The sequence below is a fragment of the Larus michahellis genome, chromosome Z (assembly GCF_964199755.1).
Source record: "Larus michahellis chromosome Z, bLarMic1.1, whole genome shotgun sequence".
Classification (NCBI taxonomy): Eukaryota; Metazoa; Chordata; class Aves; order Charadriiformes; family Laridae; genus Larus; species Larus michahellis.
Genome location: NC_133930.1, coordinates 54,044,551 through 54,068,726, shown reverse-complemented (window position 1 = coordinate 54,068,726; position 24,176 = coordinate 54,044,551).

Genomic DNA, 24,176 nt, shown 5'->3' with positions numbered 1-24,176 from the left:
GTTCCGATGCAAAATGCTGCCGCTTGTCTCCGTGCTCTCGTCCTCCCTCTCTCCCTCACTCTGACTTATTTATTTATTTTTTAGCGCTGGCTCTGGCAGGAGGCCGGCGGGCCTCCCTGTCACCGCGCTGCGGTGTGCCGGCGCCTCTCATGCGGCGCACCGAGCCCTCCCCGCCTCGCTGCCCGGCGCAGACCCCCCGCGCCCGCGGAGGCGGCGGCCCCCAGCACCCCTCGTTTTATTTTGTGCTCTGCCGGCGAACCCCGGTGGGATTGCTCCCTGCGGGGCCACGCACACTGCTCCGTGGGCGATGGGGCTCGGGGGCCGACTGCCCGCCGGGACGCCCTGTCCGGGAGCGCCAGCAGCGCCGGCGGGTGAACGACAGTGCTGGGGCGGAGGGAGGGGTGGAGGAGGCGCCGTCACCTGCACCGGCACGGCGTGACCCGGCGGTTCCTCGGGGAGCACCCGGGATGGCCTCCCGAAGGAGAGGTGCGAACCTCAGCCTTGGAGTGGAGGAGGGGGGGGGCATTGTGCCTATGCCGACAGCTAAGGTGGGGGGGCTTGGGGAAAGCTTTTCCTCGCCTGTCCTTTTTCCTTCCGGGAAGCTGGAGCCTCCAGCTCCCCCATTTTCCCCTTCTGCCGTGCGCACGCCAGCCTTGCTGGGTATTTTTAGCCTGCACTGCTGATTAGCATTCAGGGGAGCAAGCGATGGAGAGAAAGCCGTTTTCTGAGCCGTTTTCCCTTTCCAAGAGGGCCAGTGAACCTGTTGGTGGTGGGAGGTGTATATGGAGCATGATGGGGTGTTCATCTTTCTTCAGGGATGCCACTCTGCTCCCTCTGTGTCTCTGGCCCCACCAGCAGCCTCCTGAGCAGCACCAGCACCCTGTTGCAGTCCCGGATTGGGCTGGGCTGCTGAGCACGGGACTGTGTGGCAGGAGCTGCTCCTCCCTGAGCGAGGTCTCTGGGCCCTACATGGGGCAGTGGCCCTCCAAGGGAGTGGGCTGTCCTGTCTGGAGTCCAGCCCTCCCTGGTGGCACTGTCCAAAAGCATCAGGGGCTCCAATGGGACACGTCATCCTGCTGCTTGGTGCCACACAGACAAAGGAATTTTGCCCTCTCCCTCCTGTTCACAACGGGTCCGTGGGGCATTTTGACTGTGAGGAGGAAACATTGCAATCCTGGTAGCCCAAGGCTGGCTGGCCTGTGGCTAGCTGATCCCCTTGCCAGGTCATAGCCCTGGCTGTGAGGGTAGGACCAAATTTCTTGTGTCCTTCGAGGAGGGTGTGGCTGGGCATGCCACCCACAGTCATCATCAGCTCTCCCCCTTCCCAGGCTGTCCTTGGCTCCTGAGGATTGGGGCATATGGGTCTGCTGATCCGTGCCCAAGTGAAGATTTTGCTGTAGGATCTGGGACTTTGTCTCTGCTTGTGGTGAATGCCTGGGCTGCTAGGGAAGAGCTTCAGATGCCTTTAAAAGAACTCACCCTTATGACTTCTAAAAAGTAAATGCATAGAGGGCACACAGCATTTTACAAAATACAGCAACCACCTCCTGAGGTCTCCTGAGGTTGAACTCTAGACATTGCCTTGTGAAGCACATGTAAACTCTCAATCCAGCTGCCAGTCCAAGAGGGCCCAGGGAGACACACTGCGTGTGTGGGCGTGGAGGGAAAAGAACTGTAGCTAGTGGGAAATAAACACTTAATGAACTAATTATATATAGAATGGGCAAAGTGCCTTACTCCCTGACACACAACATAAACTTACATGTGAGGGAAATGTGTGATTTGTGTCATTTCATTGTTACTGTCAAGAGCTAAATGGGGTTCAAAAAAGGATTAATGATTTATTACGAATAGTGAGAACATTCACTTAACAGTAAATAAATGCAAAATTAAGAAGAGATCTCATCTTTTATGCATCCAATTATTAATCAGCCTTTAACTGGCAGTGGCTAGGGTAGGAAAAGCAAACCTTCCACTGGGGGCAGATTGTTTCTTTATTGTACAGAGAACTTCTTGATGTTTCTTTCCTGCTTCCTCTCTTGGCAGCTGCCAGAAGTGGGCAGCAAGGCTTCTTCAGCGTGGTCCTTCACATGCTCTTACAGCTGTTCAGTCTTCCTCATCTTGAATGTCGTTGTCTAAGGAAAGAACCTTTCCTTCCCTGTGTTTGTGATCTTGGATAGACCCCTAAAAGCTGTGCATTGTGAGAGGCCAGGCTGATGCGTCAAGTTTAATAATGTAATTAGTAATTCTGCTACACCTTTTTATTCCTCTGGTGGAGCAACTTGCTACTGCTAAACTTTTCCAAACTTTACCTGTTTCTCCCCGCAGTGATTCTCTGGCTTCCAAGTACTGTGTTCAATATCCAAAGCTAGAAGTTTCCCTACCAACATGATTCCCCATCTATTATTTATTACTCATAAATCTCCCTTGTTTCAGTGTCAGAGTTTGCACAGTTTTTCATGTGGTTATTTACAGCTTTGCACTGTGGCACATTTTCAGTAAGAGGATACTTTATAAACACACATGCACAGACACACACAGAGTAACGTCATCAGCACATCCTGCAGCATCGTTGGATAAAATGTCTGGAAACACAGTAATGGTGTTGTTACATTAATAATAATAGACATTGTATGAAATACTCTATCACACCTATATCTTACATTGAATCATTTGTTCATGATTGAATTGGCATTACTATAAAAATTACTGACCTACCAGCCTAAATAAAGGTCACTGGAGAGTTGTCTGGATCCCAAAGGGTGCCGCTGATCACCTGAGTCCTAGCCCGTAGCCCCTTCACATCAAGGTTTGGAAGCCCGTCTGCATGTGCATGGCTGATACAAGTGTGTCTGACTGGTCAGCCAGGTCTGCCAGCTGAAAAAGAGTACTTGTGTGCAACAAAAGACGTCAGAACTGCAAGCCACTTGGCCACATTAGTCTGCCACCTAAATCAGTCACTGCAGGTGAGTTGGTCTGTCAGCCTCAGTTAATAGTAAAGTCAGAACCTGATGGAACTGTACTACAGCTGCTGACTATAAAGTATGGTAGGTGCCACATGTTTTGAGTCTCTGGGTGTTAGTTTTATCTTCCAGCTTTTTTAGTCAGATTTTCCTTTTTAATTGCACAATCAAAATTTATTACAGTTGTTTTCAAGGGTTATTTTGGGGGACTTCAGGACAAGCGCGTAAGCTTTTGTGGGACAACACCAGCCTGGGACATGCATTCCCAACACTGTCTTCACAGAGTGAGCTTTCTGTGTCTTACAGGGGAGGTCATTTATGGCCAGATCTGACCTCCAAAGAGGGGTGGGGAGCTTTGGTCCAAAGTTTTATTTAGCTCACAGGGGAGCTGAGGGGCTGTGCTTGCTGGGTGCTGGTTGGGAGCGGGCACTGTGGTGCCCAGTGATGCCGGCTTGCTTTGCCCGGTATGGACAGAGCTGGATGTTTGCAGAAGGTGCAGATCAGCCTCTTAACTTTTTGTGGTGACTCAGTGGCACAAAGGATGACAGAGCTATTAATTATTTGCTCTCCAGGCTGGAAGCTAAACTGTGTGTTTGTAAAATAGATGGAGATCTTCAGCTTATGCCACCAAAGTGCAAAGCATTGCATTATTTTATTGTCTGCCTCTCCTCCCACACTGCATTTATGGTAAGATATATGTGTTGTTATTTCAATGCTAGTTTGATAAATGGGTGTCATAGCTTTGACTATTCAGTCATGATGGCTGTGTAACCTCTCATAGCTTATTGTGTTGCCTGCTACTACATTTTTTTTCCCCTGTTTCTATAGGAGACGTTATGGCTGATAAAAGTTTTTACAAAAAATTCTTTACACATGGTTACTAAGAATATGTTAGAAACTAGAAATTTGAAACTCTGAAGATGGAACATATCATGTTTCTTTCTGGTCCTTCTCCTCTTCCATTTACAAGGTCCACCATGATGTTTCTGTGTGCTTGAAGCCGCCTTTTCTGCTGCTTTCACAGTATTTTACATGGAAGACATCTCTGCAGGTGATGTATGGAAAACACTTTAAGGAAACACATGTTGGGAAAGGCCCTACATCAACCGACAAGTTTGGAGCTAACTGGGAGCTGGACACTGATGAAAAAACAATGTTGGAGACCCTGTTTCAATGGGTCACATTTAAAATAGGAAGCAGAGAGGTCGGGAAGAAAATGTAAGGAGTTAAAATAGAGAAAGCAAATCTTATGCTAGAGGCTGGGTAGTTGTGTTGGCAGCTGTTAGCTCTAGGAGTTTTGGATTAAGGGAAGAAGGGTATGAGAAATTAGGGGTATTAACACAACAAGGTAATTTGCACTGTAAGCTCATGGGATAATTTAGGTTGGAAGGGACTTTGGGAGGTGTGTAGTCTGACCTGCTCAAAGCAGGGACATCTCTGGGGTCAGACTGGGTTGCTCAGGCCTTTGTTCATTTCAGGTACCCTGTATCAGCAGCATTTGCCAGTGTTTTGTTAATCTGAGCACTTCAACCAGTTTTTCAGAACTTGTTTTTTTCTTGGCTCTGTTCCCTTGTCCTGGCTTCAGGTGATGCTGGAGCATCTGAGAAGACCTGTTCAGGGCCCTGTGAAGAGTCTTTATTACCATTTTAGTTTAAATGCTCCAGGATATGAATGAAAAAGAATGATTTCTCTGTGCAGTAGGATTTAATCTGCTCAGTCAAGTGGTAATTATGTGAGGAACAGTCATTGTTTACAGGGCTATAGAATAGGGCACAAAGTATTCTGAGGAGAGGTCAGATGTTTGCTGTGGCATTTGTAAAACTAGTTATTTGATATTATTTGATAAATTACTTAAACAAGGTCATCTTTCCTTTGTGTATTTCACAGAATTGTTCAATTATGACCATTTTGCAGAAAATGTACCTGATGCTTTCCTAACTGCTGCCCTAATGGTGGGACCTGGATAGTATTTTATTGTGTAGGTTCTTGGAAACTGCTAAGTTAATGACGAAAGATTGCTGAACACTTTGCCAGCCAAAAGGACTCTAAAAATATTTCTCTTTGGGCTTTCAGATTATTTTGAAGCGTGTTTCAGTTCAGTCTGCATGTTTGATGTGCCATCTTATCCTTGAAATCAGTGCCATGCAACGGCTTAAGGCTAAGACATCTCTTAGGTTCTGGTGAGGCCTTCAGCATAGGACCTGAGCAGCACTCATACGCCTGTGCTTTGCCTTCTGCTGAATCATGAACGTGCTGCCGAAAGATATCAAGAGCTTCAAGAGGTCAGCAGGCCCTGTTCCAGGTTCAGGGGAAGGGGAGCTACATTCCGTGCTTGGGTGAAAGAGGATTGCTTAGCTATGTGTCCTGTCATTTGACGTTGTACCCTCCAGAGAGTTGGGACAATGAACCTGTTTGCATCTAGGGGGTGAAGGATGGTGTCCCAGGTGAGTTGGGATGGATCAGATGTAATCTTTCTTCTTCAGTTATTGAATTAGGTGTCTTGTCAGTCTCATGTGCCCAGATCCAAATTTAGGTACTGGGCTTGACACAGGGATCTTGAAAACTCCCTACGTTGATCCTACTTTGTCTCAGAGGAGTCTATCCTCAGAAGATGCCTTACTTCTGAATTTTAAAGTTTTCCATGCACCTAAATTGTATTTTATCCAGTGACTGTTTCATATCAAAGGCATAACCTGCTCTTGAAGGAGGGACTGGAAGTTACCTTCTAGTGAGTCCAATGCTAAACTGTGGTCCCTTTTTGGCTGCTTCTTTTTTAGCCTAAACAACCTTCAATTTTCTAGAGGAAGAAATTGCAAGGCAGGAGTGGAAGGGGAGAGCAGATCCTCACTCAAACCAGAGCTGTGATACTGGGAAACTGTATCTTAGGATCCCCTCTGATCCCAATAATATGGGAATCATTCTGCCTGGGGCTGGCCTGTAGCAAAAAAAGATGTGGTGGGAATGTGTAGCTCACTTGCATCACAACTTCTTCCTTTGTCTGCATGTTGGGACAAGGAATAATCTGGCTTGGTCCTTGAAAGCAAAGGCCGCAGTGAGCCCCGCATAGATCTGCAGCCCAGGAAGTACCTCCCTGCTGCCTGAGGGCTTGGCATGGTGAGCTGTGGTTCCTGCTCTGGCTTGGTAACAAAACTGCTGTCTTAGCTGCAGGACGCTTTATCCCTCTGAGAGGTCTCTGTCCCTAGCTCAGCTGCTTGTCTGATCTTTCCCTACCTTGTTATTGCAAGTGATCCCCCTCAAAGCGCATCCTTTTCCATGTCAGTCAGAGGTGTAGGTTAGTGAGTGCTGAGCAATGAAGCCGACAGAGCTGAAGAAGCAGCAGTAGCCGGGGCAAGGGACATGCTGTCCTTTTCGCCCATGTCAGCAGCTGCTGGGGGAAGTTGACTTTCCAAGGAGGGCCAGGCTCATACAGACACAGCACTGCCCTTGGTGTTTCTTGTTGGCTACTAGATTGCCTCCTTCTTAGCCCTCTGCCTGGCTACCAGGGTCCTCAAGGTGGCCCACTTGTGAAGTGCTGTATGCTGGCCAAGCCAGCGTGGCTGCAGCAGCCCTGCACCTCCACATGTGCACCAGAGAGCTGTTTTCCCTGCAGTCTTTAATTCAGCTCCTGCCAGAGCTGCATTCCTTACTCCCTTGAGGAGCCAGTATTGCTGCCAGCCATCTCCTCTTTCAGATCCTGACTTGCCTGATCTGTGTTCTGGAAATATTGTGGGGTGATAATGGGGCAGCACTGGGCTTTTCCTGAGTCCCTGGGACATTTGAAGAATGCTTGTAAAAGGTTGGTGAAAGGTAACCTTTTGCCAGGGGACTTCAATTCACTGTATAAGAGTCTGCAGAACCACTGGAAATATTTTAAGGTTAAAAAAGGGTGGAAATTGTTAGCAAATAATGAACACAAGGAACTTCATAAGTCAGTGCATGAAAGCTACTGGTCCTGCACACGTCAGGTCCCCATCATGGCACTCATGAACAACTCCCACTTTTCTTTTCAAGTCTTTGGCTGCCTGTTGGAAGGCTGTGCTGAGCCTCATGGCTCTGGTGGTTAGAAACCTCCTGACTGTTTCAGTGCTAAATGTATTTTATGGCCAGCGTGCGCACATTTGCTCTGTGCCAACATCGTCCTTTAACTTAAATGGCCCTTCTTCTTCTCTGATGTTTACTCTCTGGATGTATTTATAGACAACAAACATAACCCCTCTGAGCTTTCATTTAGCTGAATGAAACAGGCCAAATCTTTTCTTCTTTTTTTTTTTTTTGTATTAAAAACTCTTTATGCTCCGCTCTTTGAGTTTTTCCTTAAGCACATCACCAGGACAGTATGCTACATCTTTCATGGTCTTACCAAGGCCTTGGATGATGGTATTAGAGCTTCCTCATCTCTAGTGGAAACTCCTTGCCCAATTATCTAGAAAGTCCTTGCCCAATTATCCAAGAATTTGTGATAGCTTTTTACGCAGGTCCTTCCCATAGGAGGCTATATCCGTACCTAGTGCAGATTTAGTTTATTTATCCTCCACTGTTGTTCCTAGCTGTGGGGCTGCTGGTTGGTGGTGCTTCCAATCTTTCCCCTTGTTTGACTGATTTTTTTTCACCCAATTTCTGTTATTCCAGTCCTCAAGGTAATTCAGCTTTTGCCTTTCATGATATTTCAAACCTCCTCTGTGTTAACAATACCATTGTGCTGCCTTCTCCTCAAAGAACCTTATTTGTTATCTTCACTTGGTTCACGCTACAACCTGCTGTTGTCTCCCTCTTAGCAAGCTCCTTCCTCACTTTTCAGCTCTTTTACCCATTTCCGCCAGTTTAACAGCTTCCCACACAGTGCCGTTTCACATGCTTTGTTGAACTCTAGATGGAGAGAAAGTTAGGGATACCACCAAAGGAGAGTGGAGCATACAGACTCTGGGAGGCCTGTGCTGTGTTTTATCTCTGCTAATTTTAAAATGCATCTTTTGATACCTTCCTCACCTTTGCCCCACTCCCACTCCCCCCCATCCCCACTCCCGCACTGAACTTGTTCTAGTGCCTGGATGATCTAGTGCCTAAATAATGTACCCAGATTTCTTCTTAATGTATTTCAGAAGGGGCAAATGTGTGTTTAAATTTGATTTCTCCACCACATTCCAAATTTTTTTTCTATGATGATTATCCCCACTAGGTTGGAGATGTCCGTGAGTCTGGGAGGCTTTGTGAGTTTAGGCTCCACTTTGAGTGAGATAGCACATTGAATGATTCTGTGGGCTGCCCTGCCTTTGCTTTAGACTTGTTACCATCTTAACCTTATGAAATTCAACAAGGGCAAGTGTAGGGTGCTGCACCTGGGGAGGAATAACCCCATGCACCAGTACAGGTTGGGGGCTGACCTGCGGAGAGCAGCTCTGTGGAAAGAGACCTGGGAGTCCTGGTGGACAACAGGATGACCATGAGCCAGCAATGTGCCCTTGTGGCCAAGAAGGCCAATGGCATCCTGGGGTGCCTCAAGAAGAGTGTGGCCAGCAGGTGGAGGGAGGTCATCCTCCCCCTCTACTCTGCCCTGGTGAGGCCGCACCTGGAGTACTGTGTTCAGTTCTGGGCTCCCCAGTTCAAGAAGGACAGGGAACTGCTGGAGAGGGTGCAGCAGAGAGCTACCAAGACGATTAGGGGACTGGAACACCTCTCTTATGAAGAAAGGCTGAGGGATTTGGGTCTCTTCAGTCTGGAAAAAAGACGGCTGAGGGGGGATCTTATCAACACTTACAAATACTTAAAGGGTGGGTGTCAGGAGAATGGGGCCAGGCTCTTTTCAGTGGTGCCCAGAGACAGGACAAGAGGTAATGGGCACAAACTTGAGCATAGGGAGTTCAACCTAAACATGAGGAGGAACTTCTTTCCTTTGAGGGTGGCAGAGCACTGGAACAGGCTGCCCAGAGAGGTGGTGGAGTCTCCATCTCTGGAGACATTCAAAACCTGCCTGGACGCGTTCCTGTGCAACCTGCTCTAGGTGACCCTGCTCTGGCAGGGGTGTTGGACTAGATGATCTCCAGAGGTCCCTTCCAACTCTATGATTCTATGATTCTGTGAAAGCTTGGCAGGGTGTTCATGCAGGATGCTCCAAAGTAATTTTTTTTTTAAATTTTCTCTCTCTTCAGTTTACTGTCCAGCACCTCAAGATTTTATTTCTTTATCCTTCTATTTACATAACAGGGAAGCTCTTTTTCTTGTTAATCTTTTGTGCAGTGTAGCTCTGCTTGACTCTTGGTAATTCTCACTTTGCTGTCCAAGTCTTGGCCATATTTGTGGGTGATGTTTTCTTCCATTCTTGCTCTTCTGTTTCCATGTGCTTCATTTCACCCTCTTCTCTGCATCATAGGTTGGTCCTGGCTGACTGCCAGCGCTCTTGTCTTCAGGATTTTCCCCTCTGATGACAGATCTTTCTTTTTTTTTTTTTTTTTTTTTTAATAACTGACTCCTCTGTCATGGAAATCTGTCCCTCTTTGCTGGTTTAGAGGTGGATTTCCGGTTCTCTCCCTTATTATTCTTGTGCATTTTCTATATTGGTTTTTTCCTTCATACAGCCTCTTTTTCTCTTTCTCTCTCCTGTTAGGCTTGCTGCTCCTTTCTTCCTGGCTATCCCATCTTCTTGTCCTGCTTAGTTCTCCTCCTCATTATCTGGGTGCAAACAACATGTCAACTCTAGTGGGAGTATCTCATTCCTCCAGTGGAAGTTTGTCTTTGCTGCATCTTTTTTGCCCTTTGCATTGACCAGTGCTAAAGATCTATCTTGTTCTGTATATCTCCATGCATGTTCTCCTTTCCTTTCTTTTCTTCTGCTATGGCTACATATTCCTACTTGAATTCAAGGTGCTTTTCTCAGGGATTTTTTTTTTTCCGAGAAAGCTGTAAAGGATGCTCAGCATGCCTCATCCTTCTCATCTGCTGTTGACGTCTACAGTTTTTCAGGTCTTCCCATTACTGTCATAATTTCAGATTTTTCTTTCCTGCCTTCATCTTCAAAAGCATGAAAGAACCTCCCATTGCACTTACAACTTATTATTTTCTGTTTGCTGGATCCCTTCATTCCTGACTATTGACTATTTAAATTCCTCACTCAGTTGTCAAGCTAATACTTTTTTTTTTTTTTTTTTTGCTTCAGTTGCTATCTTAGAATGGTATCTCATGTCCCAGAACCTCTTTTGTGTCTTGCCTTTGGGAATAGAAGCATGTGAAAAACAAGTGAAAGTCTTGTCTTTTTTTTGTATTAACACTGGGTTATTATTACTGGCTGTCTTGTACCAGAGCTGGGGTTATCAACATTTATGGCAAAAGCTTTGTAGCTATGTGCAATCAACCCTTAGAAAGATTTGGATTTGCTATTTCCTATTACTTGAAGGATGTTCAAGTTCTTTATGTCTATTCTTGGTGAGATGGTGATATTAAACTTTGAACGAGAATGGGGAAAGAAGCTCATATAGATCAATAGAAACTGGTTAGGCAAGATCCCAGTGTGCTTGAATTACAGTTCTTTCCCTAAATCTAATCCTACTGTCTTTCAACATGGGACTGTGTTTTAAGTGAACTATCCTTGCTATCATTTGGTAGGCAGTGGTCCGCTCAGATGGCAATAATCCTGGATAAAGTTGCAGCTTTCAAAAATGGAATGCTCTACAGATAATTCTTTTTTCTTGGGCAGGAGAAAACCCAGCTGCAGTCTTGGAGCTGACAGCCAGGAAAGACCAATTGATACGAGTCCATCATGTGCACTGACTATGCCTTAGAGGAAAAGAAATGGTTTTAAGTGCATGGAACCCAGCACAAAACCCATTTCCTATTGGAGTCACAGGCGATTGGACACTTAAATGTAGGAGATGCTGGTACTACGTCGATATAGACTGCTGTAAGGGGCTCTGAAGTAGCCTCCAGTCCTTACCACATTCTCAGGGAAGTGCTGAGCTAATTTGTCTCTAAGAACCTCTCAAGGCACAGCAAGGTGGGCTGAAAATACTGAAAAGAAACAGTTACCTGTGACTCTTTACTGGTGGGTGTGGGCTGACTCTCCTTTCCCCTGATAAGGCTCTTGCTAAATCAGAATCCTATTCTGTATCCCACCGTTACCATTTAGACAAAAAACGTCTTTGGGTGGTGGGTTTGATTTTTAATTTTTCTCTTCTCTTAAGCCTTCCCTAACAACAACTGCCTTCTCTGAGCCTGAGACAGCTTCCTTGTCAGTCCCAGGCCAGGTGCCTGTGCTGATAAACAATCGTTTTCCTGATGCAGCACATCAGGCGGTGGTTTTGTGAGGTGTCTGGACCAGAAGCCACATCTTCCTTGGTGACCTAGAACAGGACTGATGTGCTGACAGAGACAGGCTAGTGTTTCTTGGCCTCTTTGCCCACTTGATCTCACCAGTGGGTACATTTTCTGTTAGCCTGTGAAGAAGGTTCTTGGCCACGGAGCACAGCTGGGTGGTCAGGCCCGTGCTCTCTCTGTGGAACACGGCTGGAAGGAGGAAGGTGGTGGGTGTCTTTCAGCGAGTGAGTGCGGGGGGAGAAGGGCGTCCAGCACAGCCCCTCATGGGTGCTCTCAGAGGGATGCTGTGAGAACAGTTGGCACTGTCCGCTTTTGCCTTCATGCATATCTAATATGTTTTTTCTTTAAATCTTCATCATGGTGCTCCACATTATACGTGCTGTTTGTAGCTATTAAACATACTTGTTTTGAGATAACTCTGCAATATGGCACAGACATAATTAGGTATAATTAACTCCAATTAACTATATTAAGTTTTGCAACACTTCTCCTGCCATATTCTGAAGCTGGCTTTAAAAGGTTTTGTGACTAACAAACCCACATTTGCAGGTTCGAGTTATACAAACTCATTCATATTCCAGGTGTTCCTTTTTTCATTTCAGTACTGTGCTTTTGAATGCAATTATTGGTTGTTCAGTTGTCTGCATAATTGACTTGCAGCCTGGAGGACTCTTTCCCTCTGAGTGCCGGATCCTCATAGTGTGTCTTTGGTGCTTTTCATATGACATTTCTGGGGAGCTGCTGATCATGATGGCATCTCAGTGCTCAGACAAACACCTTACCTTGCCAAAGCTAGTTAGGTGACGACACGCTATGTTTGACAAAGGATAAGCGCCTTTGGTGAGTATGGTGAAGAACACTTCACCTTACTTATTTAAACACTGAGCCAAAATTTTGGCTTTTATTCTTTTTAAAGTCTGCTTCTCCCTAATTTTTCCTTTTACTATTAATTTCATGGTTGCTTTTGTTGTTCTTGTTGGAAAGTGCTCTGAAGTGTCATGCATTAAGAAGTCGTATAAAACAGGTGATTGGTTGAAAGACAAATGCAGTTTGTCAGTAACAGAAAGATGCTAATGCATAATTTATGTGTGAGAAGCATATTGTGATGTGCTGTGGCACCCGCTGGTGCCCAGCACCCCACATCTCCAATGAAGGAAAACTGGCATTTTCCTTTCCAGCTCAGCCTAGCATTTGAAGGTGGTTCTTGGTCCTCTAGATGCTGGGTAGCACATTTCTTAGCATATTGCCTCCTAAAGAAAAGCCGGAAATAGCAAGACTTTTAGTGTGTATTGCAAGGTCTACCCTGTGTCCAGTTCGTGAAAAACATGAAGTGCACGCACAGTAGATGGCAGAAACACTGACATTGGCACAAAAGGGCCTCTCAGTTGGTCTCCATACAAAACAGTTTCTTGACATCTATGAAACAGTTTGTCACTCCCCAGTTTTTCAAGGCTGCATGGATATTAATTTGCTTCAGGTTATAATCAAGCTGTCACTGATTTTAATGGGCCTTGGATCAGACAGGCCTTAGTTTTTATATGGTTTCCATTACAGTGTTAATTAACTTAGCATGCAGATTTAGCTATGAAGCTTAGAGATTTCATTTAGTTTTTATAATTTAATTGCGGAAACGTGGCAGTAAATGCAGATGAGAAGTTATGTGCAATTAATATTGACCCAGGACTACTCAAATGTCAGACACTTGTCTCTGAAGACTCACTAGGAAATCCAATGTGTTAAATATTGATTTTGTAACGTGGGGTTTTCAAACAACCTTGGTACTGGCCTATTCTTCTAGAAGCTGTATTCTTCCTGAAGTCGGGACTGTGTGAAACCTTGATGTCTGCGAGAGCCAATGCTGAAAGTCAGAAAATCCTGTCACTTGGTGATGCTAACAGTAGTGTTATCTCCTGCAACTGTTTTTCAAAAATGCTGAAACAACAAATAGGCAGAATTAACCTCTGCGTGGGTGTGGGTATGTGTCTGTGAGGGCAGGTAGGGGATTATATTTGTGGCTTTTAAAGGAATATAAATTAGAGCCATTGATAAACAGCTTGCAGAAATTTTGGGGAATGAAGTGCTCTTATCACAGCAGTGGGTATGCCTTTGCCCAGCCTGAAAGAATCCATGCAATGGTGGGAAGGGGGGTCAGTTTCCATGCTGACCTTGTCCTTGTCATAGCCCACAGACTGAAAGATATGCTGACTATTGTAAGATGTGTTGATATAGTCTGCTGAAATCTCCATCTGTTTTAGAGAAATGGCTCAAAGAGGCACTGGGATTTGTACTGTAAGTGGCAAACACTGCCATATTGAAGAAATGAATAACCTGTTGTCATATCTCCTGGCAAGATTAGTAGTCACAGGTTTTAGTTAAAACTTTCTAGCTACTGAACTGGGGAACACAGAGCTTGACAGGTTGTGGAAAAGACATTATTGGAAGTGTCCAATAACAGATTGGTCAAGGTTGTTCAGGTAGAACTGGTCCTGCTGAGATGCCTGCTTAGCCTGATTTTCTGAGAGGTCAGCACACTGCCATACTTTTGGTTATAGCTGGTGTTTGATATTTCAAGGAATGAAAAGTCCCCACTCTGCTGTGGGCCTGGTGTGAGTGGAAGAGGAATTATTCTGACCATAGGCATCCTCAGACTTCTTGGATGGCCCATCACCTGGGAACCTTCACATGGCGCTTAACATAGCAGTTTGTGGAAACTGGGAGGGAGGGTGCAAGACCTTGCCTCTTCTGCATCACTTGAAATGTGAAGTTTGAAAGCCCTTTAATTACTGAGGGATGTGTGGCTACAAATGTCATTAATAGCTTAGGCAAAGAGGCAGAAAAAAAAAGTCCCCAAAATAGTTGCTCGATTTAAATTGAACGTAATGGAGACTGTGCAGGCTGCATCTTCTCTAGGTTCACTGCTCAGCCAGAGGGGAGCAAGTAAGGAAGACAGATTGGAGAGGTGTTTGTGCATTGCAAACTGGAGGGGTTCATTGAGTTCAAAGATGCCCTTAGTCTTGTAGGTCAGCAAAACTTGTTTGTTTAAAAACAGAACACAATCAGAGACAGTGTTAAAAGCATTTCAGCTGTCAAAAAGGGACAGAGACAACCAATTGCACAGGTAGACTGCTAAACTGCATGCTAAAGGCACAACTGAATGGGCAACCTCAGGGCTGGGCATTTCTGGAACATGTTGCTCAGATCTGTTGTGCATCATGATCTGCACAAGACTTGGATGTTCGACTGCTACTTCTTGCTTCCTTTCTTGCTCACCTGCAACTTTCTCATTGAGGGTACTTGAGTCTTTGGCCTGCCTTGGGAAGCTCTGTGTTGCAGACAACAAAGACTGTGTGCACACTGTAGCTGCTTCACCTGCTTGAGGGCATCTTGCTGTATTGAGTTACGTGTAGTGACTCAGAGGCCTTTCCCTTGGTGGAACACAAAAGTTCACTTGCGGTCCATCAGCTTATGTAAAAGTTTGAACTATTTTTGTTCAAGTGCATTGCTGTACATTTTTAGACTAGCTAAACTTCATGTACACACCGTTTGCCAAGTCCACCACTTTGCTACATCCTGTGAGGGTATCAAAATCCCTCTGAAGCTTTTAGGGACTGCAGTGGTGCAGAGTGCTCTGTGAACACAGCCATATTGCTTGTGCATCCAAATGTCAGGGGGAAAACTGCTAATTTGTGCATGGCATAATTCCCACTTTCTAAAAGTTACTAAAAATATAGAAAAAGTCTAACTCAGGAACTACTGCTCAGATTTGGAGTGTATTGAAATAGACTAGTGTAGATCCTTATAGATTGCCGTAGTTAAAACCCTCATGATGTAAGTGTATTGGGTCTTATCTTTGCTGTTATACAGAAGTAAAGCTGTACATAGCTCTGCCTTTTCTTGGTTATCCTCTACTCCACTTCATGCCATTGTCCATTTTGCTGTGCTTTAATTCCTGGGTCTGTTTTGTCAGTTCATAGAATCCCAGAATGGTTAGAGTTGGAAGGGAACTTAAAGATCATCTAGTTCCAACCCCCCTGCCATGGGCAGGGACACCTCCCACTAGACCAGGCTGCTCAAAGCCTCATGGCCTTGAACACTTTCAGAGATGGGGCATCTACACCTTCTCTGGGCAGCCTGTTCCAGTGTCTCACCACTGGCCCAGGAAAAGAATTTCTTCCCAATATCTACTCTAAGTCTACCCTCTTTCAGTTTGAAACCGTTACCCCTCATCCTGTCACTACACTCCCTGATAAAGAGTCCCTCTCCTTCTTTCCTGCAGGCCCCCTTTTGGTACTGGAAGGCTGCTATAAGGTCTTCCTGGAGCCTTCTCTTCTCCAGGCTGAACAACCCCAACTCTCTCAGCCTCTCCTCATAGCATAGGTGCTCCAGCCCTCTGATCATCTTTGTGGCCCTCCTCTGGACTCGCTCCAACAGGGTCCATGTCCTTATTTTGGGGGCTCCAGAGCTGGATGCAGTACTTCAGATGGGGTGTCACAAGGATGGAGCAGAGGGGAAGAATCACCTCCCTCGCCCTGCTGGCCATACTTCTTTTCTTGCAGCCCAGGATGCAGTTGGCCTTCTGTCCAAATGCACATTGGCCAGTCATGTTGAGCTTCTCATCAATGAATACCTTCAAGTCCTTCTCCTCAGGACTGCTCTTAATCCATTCTCCACCCAGCCTGTATTTGTGCTTGGTATTCCCGTGACACACATACTGGAACTTGCATTTGGCCTTGTTGAACTTCATGTGGTTTGCATGGGCCCACCTCTCAAGCCTGTCCAGGTCCCTCTGGATGGCATCCCTTCCCTCCAGTGTGTTGACCACACCACACAGCTTGGTGTCATTGGCAAACTTGCTGAGGGTGCACTCAATCGCACCATCCACATTATGAACAAAGACGTTAAACACCACCAGTCTTGGTCCCAGTACCAACCCCTGAAGAAGCCACTCTTCACTAGTCACCACTTGGACATTGAGCCATTGACCACAACAACTCTTTGAGTGTGTCCATCCAGCCAATTCCTTAACCACTGAGTGGTCCATCTGTCAAATCCATGTCTCTCCAATTTGGAGATAAGGATGTCATGCGGGACTGTGTTGAACGCTTTGCACAGATCCATGTAGATGCTGTCAGTTTGCTCTTCTGTTATCAACCAACACTGTTACACCATTGTAGAAGGTCACCAAATTTGTCAGGCATGATTTGCCCTTAGTGAAGCCATGTTGGCTGTCACCAACCACATCCTTGTTTTTCATGTGCCTTAGCATAGTTTCCAGGAGAATCTGCTCCATGATCTTGCATGGCACAGAAGTGAGACTGGCTGGTCTTCCTTTTTTCCCTTTTAAAAAATGGGGATTATGTTTCCCCTTTTTCAATCAGTGGGAACTTCACTGGACTGCCACGACTTCTCAAATATGACGGATAGTGGCTTATCAGCTTCATCTGCCAGTTCCCTCAGGACCCGCAGATTATTTCATCAGGTCTCATGGACTTGTGCGCCTCCAGTTTCCTTAGATGGTCTTGAACCTGGTCTTTTCCTACAGTGGGTGGTTTCTGATTCTCTCAGTCCCTGCCTTTGCCGTCTGTGACTTGGGCGGTATGGCTAGAGCCCTTGCTGGTGAAGACCGAGGTCTTGTCCATGTCCTGAGTGACTAGGTCTCCTGTTTCCTTTTGGAGAGGGACATCCCTAGTCTTCCTTTTGTCAGCTACATACCTGTAGAAGCTTTTCTTGTTGCCCTCGATGTCCCTCGCCAGATTTAATTCTACCTGGGCTTTAGCTTTCCTAACTTGATCCCTGTCTGCTTGGACAATTTCTCTGTATTCCTCCCAGGCTACTTGTCCTTGCTTCCACCCTCTGCCAGCTTCCTCAGAGCTCCTGAGAGTCACCTCTGTGTCTTTTTCCACGAAAACTCCTAAACCTGATTCAGTCTCCCTGAACCCGTCTGCCAGGCTTCTGGACACACTTATTTCATTAGGGCTGCTGGATGCTTGAAACATTTCCTCTTTCTTCTTTCCCTTTCCTAACCTCTGTTCTTAAAGTGCAACATTATGACTGCAGGAGCCATCCTTCTATGTTGGGAAGGAGCTTCACACATACTTGTATTTTTTCTGTGCCTAAACTCCCTCAGAAGAAAAACGGGAATATCTGCATGGTCTAGGATTTTGGGTTTTTTAAATAATTTTTTTTATTACACTGGAATTGTTACTAGATATGCCTTCCTGTAAAAATGTTTTCCAAATGTCAGGTTTTCTATGAATTAATTTGGCTGTTGCTCCCCGCTGTGTCCCAGGACACTTTGAACATGAGAGTTTTTCTCAAGAGTTTTATCCTGCTGTGAATATTTATATACATCAAGTTGCAATAAACCCAAACAATTTTCTCATTAGCAATGCAGTCAGCAGAAGTCAAATAATTTCTCCCGTGGCTGTGTCAGGGACACCATGCACTTGAAGTAGGGGAGAGGAAAAAAGGTTTTGAAAAAAGAGGACTCAAGATTAATATCACACACTCTAATAGAAGTTTTTAAATTAGCCCTTTCATATTTATGGTATTAATTTACTTTAGTGACATTCGGTATTGGAGCATGAGGTGTGCACGTCCTTGCATGCTGCATGCATAGGCAGAAGGATTTAACAGTACCTGTTCATATGAGGAGTACCTGAACCAGAGCATGGCCCTGAATGAGGTTTGGTGAAAGCAGCCCTAAAGGGCTTCCAGGTGGATCTCCCTAAAAGCTGAAGTGTACCTGGTTTTAGAGAGGTGTGTGTTCAACTGACCTGGGGCTTCACTCTGGGAATCTTTGTTGCAGTTTAGAGCAGGCTTTTGGATATGCACCTTTATGCTGGAGGAAAGCACTCATAGCTTTGGCCACTGGAAGAAGGAGGAGCTTGCAGTGGTCCTTGCTCCCCATGTCTTCAGCTGGGCTGAGCAGAGCCCTAGTGTCTGTAAAACTCTGAACCTGGGTTTCCTAACAGTGAAGGGCTTGTGGATGACAACAGACGCTGCTGCTAGACTGAAGGTCTGCGTGCTCCCAGTTCCGTTGAGGCTGTGGGGAAGTCAACAGCTTCCCCTGTTGGTGTTCTGCACCTGGCAAAGACCTACTATCCCCCCCAGGTCAGTGCTGCAGGGGATGCAGAGGTGGGGTGTTTCTGTCAGGGGAATTTTGGAGGAGGAAGGGGAATGAAGGAAACAAGTCATGGCATTAACAGGGAAAGAAGGCAATAGCCACCAGTGGTCTGTGGCACTGATAAAGGTGGCACAGTAACTGAACCAGCAAAACTATCATGACTAACTTGGATGCTGGTCACTCATTAGTCGGTGTCTTGTTCCCATCCTGCTAATGCAGACCAGTAGTTCAGAGACAGCTGGAGATGCAGCATTTGCGTGTGGGTGAAGTGCATAGTTTTCCTCCAGGGGAGCATATGAGCTCCACAGAGCAAATAGAAGCTGGTTGTATATTTCCTTTTTACCTCTCAAAAAGGTGATAGGGTGGCTGCTGGTGCTTTTTCTTGGGTGCAGCTCTTGAGACCTGTGTTTGTTGCTACAGTAGGGCACCTGTTTCTGTCCTGTTAGTGTGTCCATCACCATCACTGCAGCATCAGATCTTTGGCATACGCAAAGAACAGGGCTAATATCTGTTGCGTGTGGATCTTCCCTTGTTCTGTTCCCTGGTGGGGAGATCTCTGTGGTGGTTTATTAAATAGCTGATGTTCTATGTGCTGTTTCCTCTCCAGTGAACTCAAGCAGTGGAGATGGAGTTTATAAAAGAGATAGCATATTTTCCCCTGTTGTTTGTCTCACACTGTGCCCATTTGTAAGTATTTAGCATTGACAGGCTCTACAGATGTGCCATTATTTCCTTTAGATGAAATCCCGCAGTCAAAACCTCACACTTGCTCCCTCTGTGTTGCAAGAGCCTTCCTGCCACAGTAGCGGTGATGTGCAGGGGATATCTCATTTCCAGAACCGCCTCTCCTCAAAAGTTGGGGCAGACAAGCAACTCTATGGAGCAGAGCAGGCATTCCCCAAGAACATTTTTGGTTTTGTTTCCCTTTCAGCAAAAGGATATACTAGTAGCCCTTTGAAGCTCACTTCTTTTTATATCCATTTTGCTCATTCACACAGGCACTGCCATAGTAGTCACCGAGTTAAACCCACTGATCGATGAGTGTGCTGAGCTTGCAGGGGAAATGCTGTCCATTTGGAGTCTAGTGCAAATATGGAGGAATAATTCTAGGATTTTTTTCAGTGATGCAATTGGTCCTTTTTGCCTGGATGCTGTGCCTGTGTCGCAGCTGTCATGGTCTGGGGAGCGTGCAACACAGCTTAGAGCTACGATGATGGGCATCTGCATGAGTGATGTACATTTCTATCTCAGATTTTGTTTCCTAGTGGGAATCCAAATGGGACTGGGAACTGAAATAAGAGGTGAACAAGGGATGTGATAAAAAGAGGGAAAAAACTGTACTGAGGGGACCTGGGGATGCAGGGAGGGGATGAAGTGGGGAAAGGCAGGCAGTTTAGCTAAGAAATGTGCCACTGAGAGTGACAGGCACCTGATTTAGTATTTAGTGGTGAGCAGAGGGTGCTGGAAAACTGACTTTCTACATGTGGAAAGAGAAGTTACTTGGCATCAGTGTTTGTCCACTGTATATTCAGAATAAGCTGCTTGCTAGGTCTGCTTTTACAGGTTCATGAAGGTACTCAGGAGCTGGAGCTGGTCAGAAAGAGGAGTGGATCTGGACCTCAGGCTGCAGGGTCAGAAACGTCAGAGCGCCTTGATAGCTGTCCTGGACTCTAAACTGCATATAGGGTTCAGTCTTTTTCAATTTGGAGACTATTAGAAAAAGATGGAAGTCACCCTCCTCACCTGCCCTGTGTTTGAGCATTCCTTGCTCTGTGTGCAAAAGCAGACTGGTTCTTGCAGGAGGGGAAGGCAGATAGCAGTATTTTCCAGATGAAGCCCAGGAAATGGGAAGAGGCCAGCTGAAGGGCTGGTTGGAAACACAGGCTGCGGTAAGGATCTGCACCAGCGAGTGCGTCTGCAGAAGAGAAGTGGGAGGAGTACCATGAGGTCACTGCCCAGAAGGCAAAAGGAAAATCAGGGTGCACTGAGAGAAGACCAAAGAGTGGAACAAGCAAACCTGCCATACAGAAGCCCCTAGTGCAGTTCTTGGGTCCCTGTTCATTGTAGTGAGAAACAAACTGGAGGTCCTTCAGAGGGCAGCTGTGAAAATGAGAGGAGTTTGCGAAATAAGAGAGAGCTTGGGCAGTCAGATGTGGTCAGCCAGGGGAGGAAGACAAGACAACCATGTTCACCCATACATAAAAGGCTGCTGCAAAGATAAAAGAGTTAGACGAATTATTTTCAGTCATTGGCAAAGGCTATTCAAAGAAAATGGATTTTGAGGGCCAGCAAGGAAAATCATTGAAATACTCCAGTGAAACTTCTAACCTGCCAAGTTTTAGTTCTCTTGAAGCAGAAGGAAAGGATTTCAGTGGGCATGGGATCAGCAGTGTAACGAAGAATACAGCTGGCAATTAGGCCCAGCTGTGCAATAGCCAGTGGACCCACCTTTCAGATTAGAGAGTTTGCAGGGAAGAGCTGAAATAAGCTGCCGTGTGAAGGGATGCTTTCCTCACAAAGATCCTGGCAGAGCCCCAGATCTCAGCCCCTGCCTTTCCAGAAGAAAGTACAGCTGCTGCAGTTACAGAAGGGCTCTTTTAAAATGGTGAAGGAGAAGTCAGCTTTGCTTTTATTTTTGTGACTGGATAATTATTAATAGAGAAGGTGGTGATATGTACTTTAGTCCAGTTTACGAATGCAGTAGCTACACCTTGTCACTCTATATGGATTTGTGCTATGCATGTCACTGTGGTATAGTGCAGACGAGTCAAACAATATGGAGTGCGGAAAAGGAGTTGTCTGCAGAACATTTCCACCTGGCCTATACATTCCCCAGAAACGCCAAAGCATATGGGGGAATGGTAGAAAATCAAGGTCTTGGACTGCAGCATCGGACTCCAGGGTCCGCCAGGGTGCTGCGTGTGCACCTCCTTCCTTCTCACACTCTGGTGAATACAAGAAAATAACTGTGCAAAACTTCTGAAGGCAAATTTACCTGAATTGCCAAACCAAGGTGTTAACAGCTAACACCTCTGGATGCAGTGGGTTGACTCCAGCTGTATGAATGCAAATTCTAGCCAGACAGAGAAAGTCAGCTGTAAAAGCAAGTTGTAAGTGGTAAATCTAAATGAAAGATCCAATTAATCCTCGCCTGTATATCTTAGTAACTTCTGCTGAATGGTTTGTGACAAAAATGCTGGAATATTAAACCAGGACTTTGATGTAAAATGCATTTCCTATCTCTGATGAGTAGAATTTCAAGATAGATTCTGGTATTCTTGCTTATATTTGGTAATAATTTTTTTTTTTCATGTAAATCCATTTGTTTGCTAAGAGACAGATTACTGTATAAAGGTCTGGCTGTATACTATGGAAAAATTATAGTCTGGTTTTGCTTACACCTAACTCTGGCCCCATCTCCATTTTTGGCATGCATTGTAATTTATTCTTGAATATTGCGTTAGGCCTGTTGACATGTCAAACCGGATACATAAGGCCATTTTCATATGGTCTTTGTTTATTTGATCAAGCGCTTGATCTAGTACTTGAAATTTCTTGCCCACGTGGCCTCTTGGAGTATTTTGCTGACAATTAAGTCACTCAATCTGGTGTGCAATAATTGTTTAGCACTAAGCTTCATATTTTCATCTGGTCCAAGGTTATTTTTCCCCCTTGCTTTCTGCCTCCCTTCATTGGCAGCAGTTTTCACCCCAGCAGAAGGATGCTGCGTGGAAGGCATGCCTCCTGCAGATACCCTGTGGGTACCTCTTTCTTGACATTAGCTATAAACTGTGGCAGCAGGAGAGCATGTACACAACCCATTCAGCCACCCTCGTCAGCTGGCAGAGGGAAAGGAACAGAAACCTGCAACCTGCAGCCACTCTAGTAATCCTGCACCAAACCACAATGTGAGGAGAGCCTGCTGCCCACTCTAGGGTAGGTTACTGAGTCTGCAGGAAACCTTATTGCGTATAGAAGAGAAACTGGCACAGTAACTGGAAATTAAGTGCATTGCCCCTACATCAGAGGGTAAGAAGTGTTTGTATGTGTCTGTATAATCTAGCGTAGCAGCATGCAGCAGCCTGACCTCTGCACTGATTTTGCAGTTGGGCGTACATCACCAGAGCCTATTCTTAATTTCCACAGAAGAGCGTAAGGGGAGAATGAAGATGCGTTAGTCCCACAGAAAGCGTGCAGTCACAGTGAATAATGAGTGATGTCTCTGCAAGTAGCTCTGCAGTCCTTTATGAGGTAACGTGGTCTCTTTGACGTCAATGGGAAGTTTGCTTCCACAAATGCTAAACAGGGACTGCAGGACTTGGTTTCGTGGGGTTTTATGAAGCACAGCTGTCAGAGCCACTGAAAGAAATCAGGATGTATTTCACTGGCAGCCCTCCTGGTGTATCTATTCATGGTGCTTTTTGCTGCCACCTTGGTTTACTGCTTTGCTTCTCTGGTGTATATTTTTGTGTTCACACTCTCCAGTCAGTTTTTTTTCACCTACTCTGTTAAGGCCGTGAAGTGGGGGATTAGGCAGGTTTGTTCTTCAGCAGCTTCGCTCTGAGTCACTCCTGCAGGAAATGCAGGCAGGCATACACTTTTGGGAATTCAACAGGGTGCCAACCTGCTGCCTTCCTGTTCAATTTGTGTAGAAGCGCACTGTTTATAACCTTTGCTTGTAGTACAACCCCAAAGCTGGTAACACCCAGTTGTGTGTTTGTGCTGCTCTGGAGGGTCAATTGTATTGGTTTTTGTCTCCCTGTGGGGGACAAGGTCATGAAAGCACAGGGGAAAACACACCTCTCAAACAGAAAAGGCTGAGGGCTTAAGAGAAATGTGTGCTTTTGGACAGCAGGGCTTTTGGTGGAATTACATGGTGCGATAATGCATAACTCTTTAAGAAAGGCAGTGGGTACAAGAGAATAGACAATTTCACCCACCCATTTGGGATATCATCATGAACCCAACTGAGTTTTCCTGCCTGGCACCTTCCAATTATATCCCACTTGATTTACTTGTTTAGTGATGAACTTCACTTCCAAATCAGGGTGATGTTCACATTCTCTTTGATAGGTTGTTATAGGTGTCTTTGTTTGGGGAGGCCGATTTTAGGCAAATCCTCCCGCTCCCCTCCCCATAGCATCTCCTTTCAAGCTGGGAACTTCCCATGACCCCAGCAAACAACTTTCACCCATTTGTAAACACTGGGAAAAATTTCTCTGACCTTGTCCTAAAGCAAATGTCGGGGATGAGCAAAACATCAGTGTGCATATCTGTGCGTGAAGAGAAGGGACGTGAGGTTGAAGCCAGCAACAGTCCTAAGACCTGTCTTAAATTTATGAAATGCATTTTCAGAGTTGGGGATAAAGGCAGTTATTTGCAACACAAGGGAGGTTCACGGGAGAGCGATCTGTTTTGGGGCATGGAGCTGTCACGGATTGGTGATTTAGATTGCTTAAAGAACCACAGTCAAAGATGTCAGCAAAACAGTTTTAATATGATTTTATAAAAGTGTCACTTAACAAAGTTCAATGGCGAGGTTGAGTCTACTAATTACTGCATGGAAAACATACAAAGCAAAATTGAGTTACACTCGAATTAGAATGATTGACAGAGAGACTGGGGACACAAAGGGCAAAGGAGGCCCTCCTGTTGAATCATGATGTTCAGAATGTACCCCGTTGCTTTCTAAACTCCTTCTCAGGGCAGAGCCTAGGTATGGCTGAATCCAGACTTAGTCCCAGACTCGGTCAACAGTTTATGTCTAAAGGAAGAAAGAGTAA